Below are 19,903 nucleotides of genomic sequence, written 5' to 3' on the forward strand. Positions count from 1 at the left end.
AGAGAAATGTGTACTTTACCTGGATGCATTGGCCGTTTCTCCTAAACTATTTTAGATATATGTAAAATTCACTTATTTTAGAATAAAGTTCACTTATTTCATATTTTATTGGAGAATATGGAATTAATACAGTATACTACTACCATCTAAAACCTCTATTTCTTGAGTTTTAACATATCCGTTTATCAATGCAGTTAGAAAAAAACAAAAATGTTTGGCTATTAATAGTAACATATTGTACTTTCTAGTATTCTTTTTAGTAATTTTCATTGTTAGCCATACAGGTAAACATCTAATACCCTTTCTTTACATGGCAATGTTCAAGGCATTTGGATTCAGCTATAAAAGCAATTCTTCACCCTTAATGTTAACCTAGACAGGAATTGACACCAAAACAGTGTATTCACCAAGACTTTATTAATTAACAGATGTGATGTAGTGAGGCATTTTTGTCACCCACCAGACAATGAATACTTTACACACATGGTGATTTAACATAAAGTTGATTCATGTTAGAACCCAGTTCCTCTTTCAGTAACATGTAAATTTATAGCAGTATGTCTGATTCTTCAGTGAAAATAATATTTTAAGGAAGGAAAATGGATTTGCTAACACATCCATATTTTCCATGTTGGACATGTTTCACTGCTGTTTATAAAATACTCAGTCATAAGGATGACACTTAAACCTTGAAATTATGGCAAAACAAGCAAACAGACTATCAAGGAAAAATAAAGATTTACACTTAAATTTCCCCACTTTTACCATCAGGAAAACCTAGACCTTGGGCCTCTTTTGTACTAAGAAATTTCACAAGAATATGATTTCAGTATCCTGGAAACAAATTAGTCATTAGGATTCTACTGTTTTCCTTTAGAATTAAAGCAGTGAGAACTGAAAACTTTGCTCTAATATTGCACTGTGGCTCAGCAGAGTCTAAACCTTAAGGGAAAAATGAATTCCAAGTGTCTGTCATCCACTTTTTCACTACAGAATGGAAGGTAGAAGGGACATGTCTTTAAAGCCGGAGCTGATGGCTCCCTGTGAGCACCTGTGTGGAAGGCAGCTCTCGCAGGGTGGTGGCACACTCCCAACATCTGCTCCTTTCATTGAATTTAGCTGTAAATTGAAATTCCATTGCAATGTTTTTAGAACCAGTTGAAGTAAGGAGACTGTCAGAAATCCTCTTTAAACTCACCCTTATCCAAACAGGAAACTGACCCTTGGCCCCTGGACGTAACAGTACACCAGTGGAAATTTCATTATCCCTGTTTCAGCTGAACTAAGTGAAAATTAATTGTGTAATTATCTGGATGAGCGCATGTGTAAAATTTTACAATGTGCCAGTTAGATTAAGTAACGTGTTAGTGGCATGGTTTAGTGCAGAGTCAAAGCTGTCCTATAAAAATGGAATAAAAAAATCTGACAAGGTTGGAAGAAAAAAAAAAACATATGTCAGAACAAATACTTAACATGAGAAGGTAAGGTTAGGCTTAATTCTATAACCTGATGAAAATCTTACCCTCCTAAACCATAGGTAAATCTGGCAGGGTTGGAAAGGGTGTGTGTGTGTTTATGCGTGCGTGTGTGTGAACTCACTGGGACATTTGTGTAAAGGACTTCTCCATTTACTGTAATTTTAAAATGAAACCATTATTAAAAGATTTAACTTGCTGACTATTGTATTTTGTATTTTTTGTACATAATTTTACTTTACTAACTACATTAGAAAGTGTAGGCTGTATTCAGTAGATGGGATTATTTGTCTCAGGTATACTTTGTTCACCTGTTCAGTGAAAGGCTCTGACTTTTATTCTGGATTTAATTCTTCAAATGATAAAATAAATGCTTCATCCTGACTTAAGATTATTTCATTAAAATATTTAGATGAGTATGAACTGATTTTAACAACAAATGCATGGGGATTTTCCTTCTGAAGTCTTACTTACTTTGATAAAGATGCTAAAGTACATTTTCCCCCTGAGATTTTGGCCTCACCCTGCCCCTACAAATATTGCATTATGGAGACTATTTCCATTTGAAAGTCTCTGGAATGTTTAGGTAGAAGAATTTCTGGATGGAAAGTATGATTTGGGGTGATGCTTTTTGAAAGCAAGGATCGTCTTTAAATAACATATGAGTAGTGTGTAATCTTAGCCATTCTGAATGTCAGATTTCACAATGTCAGTGCTATCTTGGCAAATCCAGACACTAATTTATGTATCTCGCCAATAAAATGGATCTCCTGTTTTTCTCATTTCTTATACTATATGTTGTCTCTTTAAAGGTATGTTTATGCTAAAAGTCTGTTGAGATTTTTCTTCCACCATCCTCCTCAAAAATGAAACCTCCACTAGACAAAAATAGTAACATTCTCAAAGAAAATGAATTCAAAAAAAGTTTTAACTTTTTTTTTAACTTGGATTACTATAATTCTATTAGATGTTTGTATTGGGTTACTAGTGCTTTAAGAGGTTGTTAGTACTTTAAGAAGCTATAAAGAATATGTCTATATTTAGTGGAAAATATTGTAGTATATATAAGCATGATTAAAAGAAAGAAAGCACCAATGTGATTTATAGAACAGCAGGGCAGTCAAAGGACATTAAAAATAATCGAGACCATTCAAAGGGAAAGGCAAAACTTCAGGTCAAAGAACATTAGCCTCAACATGAAAATGAAACTGTGGTATTAAACCTACATTTTACCATAGATTAATTATCAGGAAGGTGTTGGAACAGTCCTTTTCTTTTTAAATAAGACACAATGCCCTCTTCACCAGTTTGAAAGTGTCAGGAGTTGGGGGAGGGGCATTTGTTTGTCAAACCTTAGAGAACAAAATGGATACCAGGAGGTGGCCGTGCAGACTTCATGTGCAGCCCTCCAGATTCCAGAGCAGTGCTTGCATTTCAGAATGTATCACATCAGGCATGACTTGCCCCTTCTTGGAAGAAACTGTGTTGGTTTCTAAAGCCAGGCCTGGGAGTTTCTCTGTTTCTTTCAGGAAATGGTAAAAATCAGGAGAATCTAGTCAGACATTTTTTTTTAAATAAAGCATTTTACGGTTGTTACTGTCCCAACTTTATATGAATAAAATTTTAAAAATTTAATCCAGATTTAAATTTATAACTATAGTTTATATGAACACTTTTTAATAATTATTGTTTTTACATATTTCTCCTTTTTGAATAATGTAAATCTGGAATTTGATTTCTAACACCGAACCACTTAACATTTTAAAATCATATTTTTATTTTAATTGACTCCAATTAAGACCATTGTTTCACTGTAGAATATTAGGACTGAAAGAGGCCTTAAAATCCTCCATGTTCATTCTACACGTAAGAAAACCAAACTCTACAAAGAATAACTTCTCTTCTAGGTCAGCGCTGTCTTAACTAATCTGGGTTTTCTAGTCATCTGGCACTTCCCCAGGCCTCAATAGGATGACAAACAAATGTGTGATTATATAGGAAGTCAGATGCTAGGTGTAACATACAGGAGGAAGAGGCATAGGATTTAAAGCCAGGATGACCTGGATTTGAATCCTAGATCTGTGTCTTGTTCTGTGTGTGACTTTGGGTATGTAACTTAATCTCTCCAAATTTCAGAATCCCAGATTCTGTGTTGTGTCTACCTCACAAGTTAGTTGTGAACATCAAGTTACACAATCTGTATGGAGCTGCCTAGCACATAATGAAGAACTAATAAAATTCAAATATTTGAGGAGCAAACTTTCAAAGTCAAGAAAGCAGTTTATTAAATTTATGGTAAAACGCATATAGAAAAGCTTTGAGAGTAATCAGGAGGAAATCAAGTTAGCATAAATTTCCTTTTTAATAAGATTTATTATGCATATCCCATATAGAACATGTTTATTCAGTATGCAGGTAAATCTTTCATTTGAGCATTTGAAGAATAGTTGAAGAGAAAAAGAAATACTGAATAACCTAGGAGAAAAATGGGTGTGAATTTACATATATATTTATAATTATATATTTATATATAAACATTTAGTGAACTTATTATAATTAACATATATATGAAACATGTACATATATGTTAATTTTATTGTGATTTATTATTTACACCCCATTTCCTTCCCAAATGAATTCAAAGTGGCAAGTTATATTTTTTCTTTCCTGTTTTTTGCCAAATGTTGATATATTTTGGAAGACCATTTAATAGATAAATTTCTCAAGCCAGATATTCTTGCAGAATTACAAGAAAACTTGGGAAACAAAGCTAAGCAGCCGGTGCCAGGATATGAAAATACAGAGAACCTAGTCCATGTGTGTGAGAATCTGAACACTAGAGCTCTCTGTGAAAGAGGGAGAAAGAGATTCCTTTCCCTCCCTTCAGTAATAAGAGTAAGGTTACAGGTTTGTTTCTTCTTTCTCATTGCTTCTAGAATTGATTAAATATTTTATTACAAATCCGAGCCAGAATTATTTAAGATGAGGGCTTAAGAAATGGAATAATAGAGTTTTTGAAACTGGTTTAAGGTTTAAAGTCAGCATTTAGTTTCTTCAAAAACACAAATTCATTCATTTGTCATATAGTTCATGAGTGCCAGAAATATAGCAGAAATAAAATCCAACCCTTAATTTTATGTAAATTCCATTCTAGTGGTTAGAGACAGAGAAATAAATAAGCAAATACTATGTTAAGTGTTGCATGCTCTGAGGAAATTTAAGAAGAGGAAAGGTGACGGAGGCAGAGAGAGTGCAACGTTATGAAGGGTGGTCAGAGAAGCACTTGTTTATAAGCTATCCAGTGGACAAATTCAACCTTATTCTTACAGCTCACACCTCACAAACTTCTAGTATGTACTGTTTAAGGGTGTACTAGAAAGTATATTTATTTTGTTAGTTTTTAGTTGTCATTATAGCTTCTAAGTAGGAAATACTTGGGTTCTTCATTTCCATTAAGTTGAGGGAACATGAAGTCAATAAGCCTATGATGTGTGAAAGATACTACCTGTATTTTAGCCAAAAGTAGAATCCCATGAAATGATCCAAAACAGGAAGAAGTAGAGGGGGAGATATTCCATTGAAAAAAGAAATGAAACTGGGGGATGTAAAATAATACAGTTACCAAAGCTAAAAATAAACGAGAATATCTGATCTTAAAAAACATATTTTCTTGGAGAACAGAAATCTAAGACAGCAAAGGGAATTCTTTTCCTTACTGTCCCACTTTTATCCCAAAGATCTGAGGAAGCCAAATGAAAATTTCCTGGCATCCTGGGGCAATAAAATAATCTTGGTCTTCTTGTGAAACCACATTAGTATGGAGAGAGAACAGAGGCCTTTTGAGTGTTCCTAAGTGCTGTGTAAGCTGCATTTTTCTCCAGGAACTCAAAGTTTTGTTTATTTGCAAAGAATTGTGCTACCAAGGCATGGAGGCCTCAGTGGCCCAGGTGACATACTCAGATCTGAACATTTACCAATTAAGAAGCTCTCAATTAAATGCTTGTTCAAGAGCCCAGGGAGACACATCAAAGGTTACTATTGGTTTCTTTAGATATGTTGGCGAAAAAGAAACTGGCATTTCTTTGGTGAAGGTAGACCCAAAAGAAACTGTCCTCAGCAAGCTATAGCTTAACGAAGCCCTGGATGATTTGAGTTATCTCTTCCCTTCACCTTTGCTAGCTTCAAGCATTTTAATGGCAGAAAACTTGATAAAAAGTACTTGAGTTGCTCACTTTCCCATTCAAAAAGACTTTAAAATTTAAGTGACTGCAATTGTGAGTGTGTGTGTGTGTGTGTGTGAAAGAGAGAGAGAGAGAGAGAGAGAGAGAGAGATGGGACTGATTGGCCAACAGTAGAACATTTGTGGAGGAAGAAGAGTTCATTTTATTTTATAACTGCCCCATAGCAAAATGCTATTTCTTTTCCTAATGCTATAACATGAAGTCGCCAGCTGCAGGAAGTGTATGGATTACTTACCTCCTCAGAAGCATAGATGTAAATACACACATAATCACTGGGGCTGCTTAGAGTTTGGTCTGTTTTATTTGGGGCCTGAGTTACCCATCCCCATTTTTTTCCAAGCTATCATATTGGAATTCAAGCTTGAACTAATGTTTTCCTGGTGGATTTAGTGCTTAGTAAAAGAGCTATATTGACAGCACACAGCGAGAATTTCTGTTTATAAGAAAAATAAATTTGTGCTCTCTCTCCAGTTCCACTGCTCAAAATTACTCCTGAAGGGATAAGGACCCCAGGACATGCCACTGGACCACTGAAGGTAAGGGCTCTAGGGAGGGAAGATTAGATGCAGCCCCAAGTCAACTCACTTGCTTATTGTTAAACACAACTGAAATGCCAGCTTCTCCCACCTGTCACTTCTTTCCCTGGTCTCCTGCTTATAACTTGTCTGTAACATGCCACCTATGGTAGCTTTGCCTTTTTTCAGAATACCTGAAGGTAGTTCAAGGCACTGCATATTCCAGGAAGGGAATGGCCAGCATCTTTCCTAGATTTTGACCGCAGTTGTGATTTTAAACATTTGCCCTGTGTCATACTGTGTCCCAGCCTTGGTTGAGAAAACCTAGTTACCATAGTGTTGTGTTGTTAACCTGAGTCTCCCCACTGACTCCAGTTGCACTTCAAACTCTCCTGACTTCGCTCATGGTTCTGACCTCTCCCCACAGCCAGCAGGGGCCTCCTAGAGTGATTCTAGTCCCTTTATTGTCATTCCCCCTGAGTTTCTGCTTCTTCATTTTCAAGAGCTGGCTTTCTCACTTCCTGGTTAACCTGCTAGGATTGCTTCTCCAACTCTACCTATATCATTTATTTCAAAATTGCATTTTCTTTATCTGCTAGTTTCTCTTATTGAAATCCTTCCAATAACAAAATTCAGGTTTGTAAATAGCCACTGTAAGATCACTAATTGTTCTAGAAAGAAAAATAACATTTAAAGCAGGAGGTGAGAAGCAGGCTTTCTTAATGATTATGATGTCTACCCATTTCCAAATATTCCCAAGGGATAGTAAGGAATCTTGGAGAACTCTCTGTTCCACCCTTGGCCTACTCTCCTCACTCTCCTCTTGTTCCCTGAGGAATTATATCCACTCTCATGATTTTAATCAGACTTATTTATATGCTAGAATTAACAAAATATCTACATCTCTAGTCAAGACCTTTCCCTGGAACTCTGGATGAACATATCCAACCAAATACCTACTGGATATTGTCACGCAGATTCTCAATATTAACATATCTAAAACTGAATTCAACTTCTTCCCCTTTCAAAGAACATCTCCTGTAATAGAAGTGGTAAATAATTCTATAGTACTTTCTATGTATCAGGCATGATTCAACGCAGTTTCCACATATTTACTCATTGGATCCTCACAGCAATCTTAAGAAGTACATATTATTATTATGGCCGGGCGCGGTGGCTCAAGCCTGTAATCCCAGCACTTTGGGCGGATCACGAGGTCAGGAGATCGAGACCATCCTGGCTAACACGGTGAAACCCCGTCTCTACAAAAACACAAAAAACTAGCCGGGCGAGGTGGCGGCGCCTGTAGTCCCAGCTACGTGGGAGGCTGAGGCAGGAGAATGGCGTAAACCCGGGAGGCGGAGCTTGCAGTGAGCTGAGATCGTGCCACTGCACTCCAGCCTGGGTGACAGAGCGAGACTCCATCTCAAAAAAAAAAAAAAGAAGTACATATTATTATTATCACCATCCTATGAAGAAACAATGGCACAGAAGTTAAGTAACCTTCCCAAAGGCAGACAGTTAGCAGTGGCAAAGCTGAGATTTGAATTCGAGCTGCCTGGTTCCAGAGGTCATGCTTTTAACCATTGTGCTATTTCACTCTCACACCAGTTAACCTGTCACCAGGACTGGACATCTAGGAATCAGCTGTCACTCTCCTTTCACCTCTTCATCTAAGCAAGCTTGTGTTTCCCTATTCCATCCCTCTCCTCTCAGATACAGTGCTCCATTTTTGCAAACCATTCTTTGCAAAACGGAAAGTCATTCTTAAAGGACTCCCCAACACAGAGAGGACTGTGTCTGACCCTGCCCTGCTCCTTAGCTTTGCCCCTTCCCTTCTCTAGCTGGAACAAGAGGCTCTAGCAATGCTCAATCACTTCCTATTCCTTTAAACACAATGCCGTGCTTTTCCTATGGATTTTCTTATGCTGTCCTCCTGCCTGAAATGTTCTTCCCTTTTCCAAGCACCCTCCTCCTAATTCCTGTTCATTTGAAAGCTTCAGTTCAGTGTCCTTTTGCCAGTAAGTCTTCCCTAATATCTCTACCACCACCGTTTACCCTCCAAGTGGATTGGTTCCTCCATCCTTCTCATGTGCTTTGTGGTACATCTTTTGACCTTTGTTTTTCTTTTCTTTTCTTTTCTTTCTTTCTTTTTTTTTTTTTTTTTTTTGATATGGTCTTGCTCTGTTGCCAAGGCTGGAGTGTAGGGGTACGATCTTGGCCCATGGCAGCCTTGAACTCCTTGATTCCATCATCTGGAATCAATTATTTCTATTTCATTATTCATTCTGTTCATTTCTCTGCCCCTTCCCTCCAGAACTATTTGTTCTCTGAGGTCTGTGACTACACTCGATGAATCTGAAATTCTCTAGCACCTAGTTTGGTAACTGGAGAACAATATAAAATGGATACATTTTTCATGGGTGAGTAGACATAAAGAATGATTGAAAATAGAGTGTCATATGGTGTTTATGCACTAAATATGCATATGTATAAGGAAAACAAGGGTCAAGATATGCATGGGTCATTTAGCGTGTATTTATGAAACTTCTGATTTGCACCCAGTCTTGGTAATTTGCAGTGATGGACAATGTGACAAACAATTGTAATGAAAATAGGATCATTCCAAATAAAAGCCAAAATATCATTTCATAAGTGGGTTTGCTGAGCCCAAGTCACTCTCCAGCTGTGTCAGTCATCTCCTTGGGCAGTGTCATGAATTCTCTTGAGTCTCTAGAGTTGCAGGTCATACCAGAAAAGAAGGGCCTCTGCCGTTTGCTACAGGAGGACTTCCCTCTCAAGGCAGGTGAGAAGCCTCAAGGTCTGGCTGCCCTGACGCTGTTCTTACAGAGTCTCTGGTTGGCAAGTGTGCTGAACTGGACTTCTCTCCATATGAAGCTCAGAAGCAAAAGTGGCTTAGAGACAAAAATAAATAAAGGTCAAAGTCAACTTAGACTTTTCATCATGCTAATGATGTATCCCAGATTACAGGATATGAGCTTAGCTCATCAGAGTGCTGCTTTGAGGTATGACCAAAAGCATAACATTCCTCGGAGCTTTCTGCATGTAATAATTAGTCATCCATTTAAACATCTTTTGAGAATCCATAGATGCCAGTCATTGTGCCACATTCTGGAAGTGAAAAGAAAAATAAGAAATACATTTTGCCTTCATGAAGCTTAGAGTTTGGTGAGTGAGACAGACAAGAAAAGGCATCCAAGAGAATAGTTCATGGGATAAAATAACTTTTTAAAGAAAAAAAAAGAAAAGGCATAGTTACTTGAAATCACATGGGGGATGGGTTGTGGGGAAGCAAAAGGCTTTGTGACAGCATGTGAGGAGGTTCCCTAATACAGAGTAAGGGAGTGAGAGGGAGAAACAAGGATCCTCCCACTTCCCCTATATGTCTTGCCCTCTCAAAACAAGATTGAGAATGACTAGGCTGAGGACTTGCAATTTATCTTCCCACAATTGGTAAGCCATTGAGCCAGCATAGGTGTGATGTTGGGCTATGAATGATGGCATGAATGCTCCCTGGTATTAGAAAGTTCCAGGAGAGTGCGACAAATTTCCATCATTTGTGAATACCATGGAAAATTGCAGGGGGTTAAGTCACTTCGTCACTAACCCCAGAACATCTACCTGCTAGGTGAGAGGAAGCCCTAGCAGCCAGACATGCAGAATGGAGCCTCCCTTGCTTAGTGAAGACTGAAAAACTGAGAAACAGCCTCAGCGAGATGTCTCACCCCAGAAGACAGAGTAGGTGAGGCCTCATTTCCAGTCCCCAAAGAACAACAGATATCCCCTACAAAAAAGCCAGCAGCTCAATGTCCAACCCAGAGAGACTAAGAGAGTGGAAAGGCTAAAGTCTGAGGCAGGACCTCAAAGTATAGGCTTAAAGTGAAAATAGAAACAGGCATGGCCAAGGCAAGTTCCTAGATCAATCACTATAAAGACTGAGGATATTGTGCTACCTACCATATGCCAAGAAAAATGGTACAAAGTGAGTCTTTCGTTCGCCCAAACCCTACCCCAAAACATAAAGTATAGGTAAAAATAGTAGAAGTGCCAACACAACTTGAAGCCCTTTAGCCACCATCCCTCTTCCAAACAAAGTATGAACCCAAAGTCCCTTCTATTTATAAGGTAACCATGTGTCCTTTGTCGTGGGGCAGTCTTGGTTTACAACTGTCTCCTGGAAAACTTATTAATATCATCTTCTTTCATTCTCAAAAGAGTTCTGATATGGGCTATAAATTATCACCATATATGAAAATTCTGGAGCCCCAATTGTGGCAGGAACTGGGCTCAACACATTTCTTTCTTCCGCTATGATATTTAATCTCACTATTTTCATCTCTATGTTTACAGATGAGAACTTGAGGCTTAGGCAGTTTAAAGAGCTTTCCCAAAATCATAGAGTCATTGAATGGAAATAATGGGAATTGACCTCAAACCTATCTGAGGCTAAAATTTGAGCTACAATTATCTATATTTCTTCAGTGAAATACCACTCCCTTGGCAAGAGCATGAAAAGTTGCCTCCAGTATTAAACTAATGAAGAAATTCCATGAGGAATTGTCAGACAAAAATCACTGTGTACTTACTATATTCCAAATAACCATGTTTTAATGTATTTGAATTGGGTCTCAAGGACAACTGCTTTGACAATAGAAAGAAGCTAGCATGAGGGATTGTGTTTCAGGAAGAGGAAACATGGGTGAGAGTGAATACGGCTGATAAAGAACTTATGGACGTTTAGTGAAATGAAAATAATGATGTTTGGGTTTGGAGAATAAGCAGAGAGTAACCATTGAGGTACTTGACTAAAGACTTGGACTTCACCCTTCATGAACTAGGGATTCCTTGAAGGCTCCTACCCAGGGAGAAATATAAGATAAGCATCCCAGAGGCTGGTGGGGGATGGGATTATAGGGGATTAAACTGAAGGCACTAAACTGTTCATGAAGGTCAAAACTAAAGCAGTAACAGTGGGGATGGAGAAGAATGGTGTGTTTGACAGTTTCTCAACAGACACACAACAATGGGCATATCCCAGTAACAAAATGGGTGAGGGAGGAGTGACATAAATGGAGAGAACAAGAATGATGCGCAGTCCCATTAGTGCTTCCCAGACTTCCCACTGCAGACAAACACATCAGATTTTCCAGGCAAGAGGCCTGGTAGTCTGATTATATAACAAGGGCTGGGGTGGTACTTATCATCTGGGAAGCTGGGAAAACACTGGACAAAATGGATAAGATTCCCTTAATACAGCCAAGGATAGAAGAGAAGGAAGAGCTTTCATTAAAAAGATAATAAATTCATTTTGGAAATAACACTTTAGATCCAAGATAACTGAGTTTTTCAGTGTTAGAAACTAAGGAGAGGGCCATGCTTGAAACTTTAGATTTAGGGGATTATTCACGGATACAAGATAATGGAAGTCATGCCTAGGGATGAAGTTACTCTGGGACCAGATAGTATGATAAAAGGAAACAAGGACAAAAGTTCAAACAACAGTAACAGTTAAAGAACAGATGTGGGAGGAAGAATCAATCTGAGAGAGAAAGAGATTTTAGAAGTCAGAACTAAGAGGGGGTAATGTCAGAAGCTAAAGAAATGTGCTTTTCAATGAAAAGGGAGTAATCACCAGTATCAAATGTCACAAAGATTAGGAATTTAAACTATCCCTTGAAATTGGCACTTAGAAAATCATTTGTAGCCTTTCCAAGGCAGCTAGATTACAATGAAACGAAAAGTAAATGGGAATGAGAAAGTGGAGACAAGCAGCATTTGCTATATTTTCTATGGTCTTGGTGGAGAACAGAAGAAATGAGGAGTGAGAGGATGATATGTTCAGAGGGATTTGGGGGTCAAGAGAGACTGCTTTTTTCTGGTCTGTCAGGAGTTGTCAAGGAAGCAAGGGATAGAAACCCATACAGAAGAGAAAGAACAGGAAACCATGGCTAGAAGCCCACAGACGTAGTAGATATTATTTTGTGTTTAAAGGCACATAATTATGTTTGAGGGCCAAGGGAAAGGAATCAGTGAGAAGTGAGATGGTTAGCATGTGAGGAAAAACTGATAAAAAAAATAGATGAATGGCTATTACTTGATATCTGATAAGTAATAGATGAATGATAAAAATTGATAAGTAATAGATGAATGGCTATGAGGACAAGAATAAGACTATAGTATAGATAAGGTTTTAAAAGGAGGAATGCATTTTTTCTCTAAGAGCAGAGGAAAGAATAGATGAAATTAAGGACTTTCTGTTGAAGAAAAAAAATATTTAAAGAACATATGCCTAGTGATGACCTGGTCCCAGTACAGTAGAAAATCAGGTCAGCCATTGAGAGGAAGAGGTAGGTATTGAATCAAGGGCCTATGATGATAGCTCCAGTAAGAAACCTCTGGAAGACTGGCAAATTGTCAGTTTGAACCTCTTGGTTCAAAATCCTCTCCTTGCTTTATCCACCAAGCCCATATTATAATCCATATCCACTACTAACAAACCTCCACCTCCCACACTGAAAGCTTCATCTTAAATCTGACTTCAAAAAGTTTATAAAGATTTCAACTTTGGCCAGGCACAGTGTCTCACACCTGTAATCCCAGCACTTTGGGAGGCTGAGGTGGGTGGATGACTTGAGGTCAGAGTTTGAGACCAGCCTGGCCAACACGGCAAAACACCGTCTCTACTAAAAATACAAAAATTAGCCAGGCATCATGACGGGCGCCTGTAATCCCAGCTACTCAGTGGGCTAAGTTAGGAGAATTGCTTGAACCCAGGAGGTGGAGATTGCAGTGGGCTGATGTCGTGCCACTGTACTCCAGCCTGGGTGACAGAGGGAAACTCCGTCTCCTCTTTGAGATGCTAGTGAGCCTTAGATAGTGCTATCCTAACATGGTTAGCAATAAACTAAGCTTTCTTTTCTCCACTGAGAGTTCTGGTAACATTCTTGGGAGCCAGCCAGCATTCAATTATTATTTCTATCATAAATGAACAGAAGATACTTAGACTTTCCTTAGTGACTAGAGACCAGCCATTGATGTGATAATTGGTTTTCTAAAGATAGATTTTCAGAAATGGGAATGCTGAATAGTTTAGGATTCTTGATTAAATATATACATCTTACATATGAGAAAACTGAGGCTCAACAAATGCGAATGATATGGTACAAAGAGATGAACAAATGGAAACCTGAAATGGGACCCCACAGTGCTTCTCTATAACCAAGGAAGCTGCTTTCTCTTCTCTTTGCTGCTGGCTTTCTGCTACTCTGCTCACTAAACAGTAGTTTCTATTAGCAAGCCCACCTACTAGCAGCCCTGCTTCTACTCCATTAGGGATGTCGCCCTCCTTAAAAGACAGGCATGGGTGAGTCAGGGAGAGTCCTCTACCAAGAGGGTCAGTGCTTAGGGCTGACAGTTAAAACTGAAATATGTCAAAGATGGCAGGCAGAGTTCTAAACTCAAGCCAACGAAGGCTGTCCAAATGAAGCTCTCCATCTCCAGAGTCCTTTTTCCCAAAAAAAAAAAAAAATTCTCTGCTGAATATTTTTCCATTTCTTTGCCTTTTTGCCTTTCTTGAAAATAGCTCACCTCTCCTATTACCAATTAAAGTGCTGCTTTTGCTCATATTGTTAGCCTAACCAATGACAGTGTTATGAGCACAATATTTGTTTCATTTCTTTCACTCTTCAGGAAAATTTAGTTGCTTTCTTGTTTTTGTACTACAAAGACACATTTTTTTCCTTTTTTATTTTACTTTAAGTTTGGGGATACATGTGCAGAATGTGCAGGTTTGTTACATAGCTATATGTGTGCCATGGTAGTTTGTTGCACCTGTCAACCCATCATCTATGTTTTAAGCCCCACATGCATTAGGTGTTTGTCCTAATGCTCTCCCTCCCCTTGGCCCCGACCCCTGACAGGCCATGGTGTGTGATGCTCCCCTCCCTGTGTCCATGTGTTCTCATTATTCAACTCTCACTTATGAGTAAGAACAAGTGGTGTTTGGTTTTCTGTTCCTGTGTTAGTTTGCTGAGAATGATGGCTTCTGGCTTCATCCATGTCCCTGCAAAGGACACGAACTCATTATTTTTTATGGCTGCATAGTATTCCATGGTGTATATGTGCCACATTTGCTTTATCTAGTCTATCATTGATGGGCATTTGGGTTGGTTCCAAGTCTTTGCTATTGTAAATAGTGCCACAATAAACACAATAAACATTTCCTGATTTTTTAATGATGGCGAGTGATGATGGGCATTTTTTCATGTGTCTGTTGGCTGTATGAATGTCTTCTTTTGACATTGTGTCTTTGTGTCTTTATAGCAGAATGATTCATAATCCCTTGGGTATATACCCAGTAATGGGATTACTGGGTCAAATGGTATTACTAGTTCTGGATCCTTGAGGAATCTCCACACTGTCTTCCACAATGATTGAACTAATTTACACTCTCAACAATAGTGTAAAAGCGTTCCTATTTTTCCACATCCTCTCCAACATCTGTTGTTTCCTCACTTTTTAATGATCGCCATTCTAACTGGTGTGAGATGGTATCTCATTGTGGTTTTGATTTGCATTTCTCTAATGATCAGTGATGATGAGCTTTTTTACATGTTTCTTGGCCACATAAATATCTTCTTTTAAGAAGTGTACAAAGGCCCATTTTTATCATTTGCTCTGCTTCTTGGATTTTTATTTCCTTATTTATTATTATTTAGGAAATCTATAACTACCTAAAGCTTGTTTTAATTTCTAAATAAAATAATTACTTGTCTCTCTGTCTCACAGTGATGAACACATAGTTGGTATTCAATAAATGCATCTTGGATCAGAAAAGACATTTTCTTTTGCCGGATATATACATATATATACACACATACATACACACACATATGTACATATATACATACATATTAACCCTTGACCTATATAATCCATGCAACCAGATTGATAAATGCTATAAGTGTAACTACCAATGACTACTAATAGCAATGTACAATGACAGAAAATTACAAGTGTAACTACCAATGACTACTAATAGCAATGTACAATGACAGAAAATTACTCTGTGTAAGCCATTGTTCCAAGATATTAACCTGGGTTAACTGATTTAATCCTTAAATCAACCCTGTAGGGGAGGGACTGTTAGTAGCCTCTTTTTCAGAAAGGGAACATGAGACACAGAAAGGTTGAGTAATTTGTCCAAAACGAAGCAACTAAAAAGTGGCAGGACTAGGATTTGAACCTAGACTGTCTGCTTTCAGTCTCTTAACCACTACACTATACTAAGGACCACTACTATTTTATGTGATTTGCAAATGTAAGAATAAAAACAAATTATATGATTAAATTTAGAATTAATAGTTATTTTTTGGAATACATTTGTTCATATAACTTTTCACAAACACATGGCCATTTTCTATGCAACAACTTTTAAAGAAAGATTGTATAATTCTGAAAAATGAGAGATAAACCAATAATTTTTAAATTCCATGAAATATTTTGTGTAAACGTATCTTGCTTGCACAAATGAATCAAAGTTCTTTCTTTAGCTTTGACTAAACTTGACTTTCAGGATGATATACAAAGAAAGAATGTGATTTATCCTCCCAACTGGAGAAACTTAAAAGAAAGTAGGATTCCAAACATTAATGACAGTGGCAGAAAAATTAGGAAATGAGTATCTTTGCATTTCTAAAGAAAAGAATGCCCAACTCAGGAAAACTCCTGGGCTGCATTTCTCCTCAAATGTTGGGGTATATTTTCTCCACTGCCATCCTATTTCCACCTGGGAAAAGAGGAAAATCTTGGCAAGTGACTGCGAACATCCATTTTATTCTTCTTGAAGTAAAATACATCTTCTTTGTTCTTTAAGGCACTGCCTCTGTGCTTGTAATTCTTAACAATCCTTCCTTTACAGGGACTCTTAGTGGCATAGAAAATGGTTGCCAAGAATTCAAAACCCTCACAAGTCATAAGAAATTATATTTGAGTGAGAAACTGCTAGAATTGTTTTAAATCACCCAATTTCACATAGTTGAGATGTGAACAGAGGAACGGAGGTGAAATGTAAGCTTTTAAAGGAATGTTAACTGCTATCACCAGGGAAAGATACATACATACATATATATCTGTGTGTGTGTGTAGTGTATACACACACACACTCACACACAAACACACACACACTACTGTCAGTAAAAATATGGATATGTTCTCTAGGATATATGGGGAAAGCCAGATGGGAAAAATGATAGAACAGAAAACAAAAGGCCAGACAATACAAAATCTCTGTTTAATAAACACAGCTGGGATGCAGCTGAAGTTGAGAAGACAGTGAAGCTACCTTTCTGCTCACAAAGAAAATCTGCTATTAGTAGAAGTAAAATTGAATGTTTGGTGAAATTGACATTTTCATGCCAAGAAATAGGCATGATTATTTATTCCCAACAGCTTGTAGGATTTAGCATTAAAGAGAAATTGCAAGAATCAGTGACTGCCTAAAGATAATGTCTACTGACTTGCATGGGCAACACATTGATATAAAAAGAGGAAACATGCAAACCTTTTGTAGTCATAAATACATTCATAAAAGCAACTATCATAAATAATTCAATGCATTTGGGCATTTTAATGTATGCATAATATTCTTAATTAAGAAGGATAAGAATTTTTAATTTCAAATATAAGATTTATTTTGCCTCTTTTTTTAATGTTGGAAGATAAAACTTTATTCATTTGTTTATTTTATTATACTTTAAGTTCTAGGGTACATGTGCATAATGTGCAGGTTTGTTACATATGTATACATGTGCCATGTTGGTGTGCTGCACCCATTAACTCGTCATTTACATTAGGTATATCTCCTAATGCTATCCCTTACCCCTGCTCCTCCCCACAATAGGAACTGGTGTGTGATGATCCCCTTCCTGTATCCAAGATATCTCATTGTTCAGTTCCCACCTATAAGTGAGAACATGCAGTATTTGGTTTTCTGTTCTTATGATGTTTGCTGAGAATGATGGTTTCCAGCTTCATCCATGTCCCTACAAAGGACACGAACTCATCCTTTTTTAATATTGCACAGTATTCCATGGTGTATATGTGCCACATTTTCTTAATCCAGTCTGTCACTGATGGACATTTGGGTTGATTCCAAGTCTTTGCTATTGTGAATAGTGCCACAATAAACATACATGTGCATGTGTCTTTATAGCAGCATGACTTATAATCCTTTGGGTATATCCCCAGTAGTGGGATGGCTGCTTCAAATGGTATTTCTATACCAGTGTAAAAGTGTTCCTATTTCTCCACATCCTCTCCACCATGTGTTGTTTCCTGATTTTTTAATGATTGCCATTGTAACTGGTGTGAGATGGTATCTCATTGTGGTTTTGATATGCATTTCTCTGATGGCGAGTGATGATGGGCATTTTTTTATGTGTCTGCTGGCTGTATGAATGTCTTCTTTTGAGAAGTGTCTGTTCATATCCTTTGCCCACTTTTTGATGGGGTTGTTTGTTTTTTTCTTGTAAATTTGATTGAGTTCTTTATAGGTTCTGGATATTAGTCCTTTGTCAGATGAGTAGATTGCAAAAATTGTCTCCCATTTTGTAGGTTGCCTGTTCACTCTGATGGTAGTTCCTTTTGCTGTGCAGGAGCTCTTTAGTTTAATTAGATCCCATTTGTCAATTTTGGCTTTTGCTGCCATTGCTTTTGGTGTTTTAGACATGAAGTCTTTGCCCATGCCTATGTCCTGAATGGTATTGCCTAGGATTTCTTCTAGGGTTTTTTTGGTTTTAGGTCTAACATTTAAGTCTCTAATCCATCTTGAATTATTTTTCATATAAGGCGTAAGGAAAGGATCCACTTTCAGTTTTCTACTTATGGCTAGCCAATTTTCCCAGCACCCTTTATTAAATAGGGAATCCTTTCCCCATTTCTTGTTTTTGTCAGGTTTGTCAAAGATCAGATGGCTGTAGATGTGTGGTATTATTTCTGAGGGCTCTGTTCTGTTCCATTGGTCTATATCTCTGTTTTGGTACCAGTATCATGCTGTTTTGGTTACTGTAGCCTTGTAGTGTAGTTTGAAGTCAGGTAGCGTGATGCCTCCAGCTTTGTTCCTTTGGCTTAGAATTGTCTTGGCAATGCAGGGTCTTTTTTGGTTCCATATGAACTTTAAAGCAGTTTTTTCCAATTCTGTGAAGAAAGTCATTGGTAGCTTGATGGGAATGGCATTGAATCTATAAATTACCTTGGGCAGTATGGCCATTTTCACAATATTGATTCTTCCTATTCATGAGCGTGGTATGTTCTTCCATTTGTTTGTGTCCTCTTTTATTTCACTGAGCAGTGGTTTGTAGTTCTCCTTGAAGAGGTCCTTTATATCCCTTGTAAGTTGGATTCCTAGGTATTTTATTCTCTTTGAAGCAACTGTGAATGGAAGTTCATTCCTGATTTGGCTCTCTGTTTGTCTGTTACTGGTGTATAAGAATGCTTGTGATTTTTGCACATTGATTTTGTATCCTGAGACTTTGCTGAAGTTGCTTATCAGCTCAAGGAGATTTTGGGCTGAGACAATGGGGTTTTTCTAAATATACAATCATGTCATCTGCAAACAGGGACAATTTGACTTCTTCTTTTCCTAACTGAATACCCTTGATTTCTTTCTCTTGCCTGATTGCCCTAGCCAGAACTTCCAACACTATGTTGAATAGGAGTGGTGAGAGAGGGCATCCCTGTCTTGTGCCAGTTTTCAAAGGGAATGCTTCCAGTTTTTGCCCATTCAGTATGATATTGGCTCTCGGTTTGTCATAAATAGCTCTTATTATTTTGAGATACATTCCATCAATACAGAATTTATTGAGAGTTTTTAGCATGAAGGGCTGTTGAATTTTGTCAAAGGCCTTTTCTGCATCTATTGAGATAATCATGTGGTTTTTGTCTTTGGTTCTGTTTATATGCTGGATTACGTTTATTGATTTGCATATGTTGAACCAGCCTTGCATCCCAGGGAAGAAACCCACTTGACCATGGTGGATAAGCTTTTTGATGTGCTGCTGGATTCGGTTTGCCAGTATTTTATTGAGGATTTTTGCATTGATGTTCATCAGGGATATTGGTCTAAAATTCCCTTTTATTGTTATATCTCTGTCAGGCTTTGGTATCAGGATGATGTTGGCCTCATAAAATGAGTTAGGGAGGATTCCCTGTTTTTCTGTTGATTGGAATAGTTTCAGAAGGAATGGTACCAACTCCTCCTTGTACCTCTGGTAGAATTTGTCTGTGAATCCATCTGGTCCTGGACTGTTTTTGGTTGGTAGGCTATTAATTATTGCCTCAATTTCAGAGCCTGCTATTGGTCTATTCAGGGATTCAGCTTCTTCCTGGTTTAGTCTTGGGAGAGTGTAAGTGTCCAGGAAATTATCCATTTCTTCTAGGTTTTCTAGTTTTATTGCATAGAGGTGTTTATAGTATTCTCTGATGGTAGTTTGTATTTCCGTGGGGTCGGTGGTGATATCCCGTTTATCGTTTTTTATTGTGTCTATTTGGTTCTTCTCTCTTTTCTTCTTTATTAGTCTTGCTAGCGGTCTATCAACTTTGTTGATCCTTTCAAAAAACCAGCTCCTGGATTCATTGGTTTTTTTGGAGGGCT

At 37.8% G+C, this 19,903-nt stretch overlaps 1 long non-coding RNA gene across 1 annotated transcript in view; it reads left to right on the forward strand.

Annotated features, from left to right (window-relative positions):
• The window catches only part of LOC144340663 (uncharacterized), a 63,069-nt gene that overhangs the window by 29,030 nt on the left and 14,136 nt on the right, over positions 1-19,903 (forward strand). Inside the window, exon 4 of the long non-coding RNA XR_013416908.1 lies at positions 6,188-6,252. This is a non-coding gene — a long non-coding RNA (uncharacterized LOC144340663). The remainder of the gene's footprint in view (positions 1-6,187; positions 6,253-19,903) is intronic.

This window comes from Macaca mulatta, chromosome 4, assembly GCF_049350105.2.
Source record: "Macaca mulatta isolate MMU2019108-1 chromosome 4, T2T-MMU8v2.0, whole genome shotgun sequence".
Taxonomy (NCBI): domain Eukaryota; kingdom Metazoa; phylum Chordata; class Mammalia; order Primates; family Cercopithecidae; genus Macaca; species Macaca mulatta.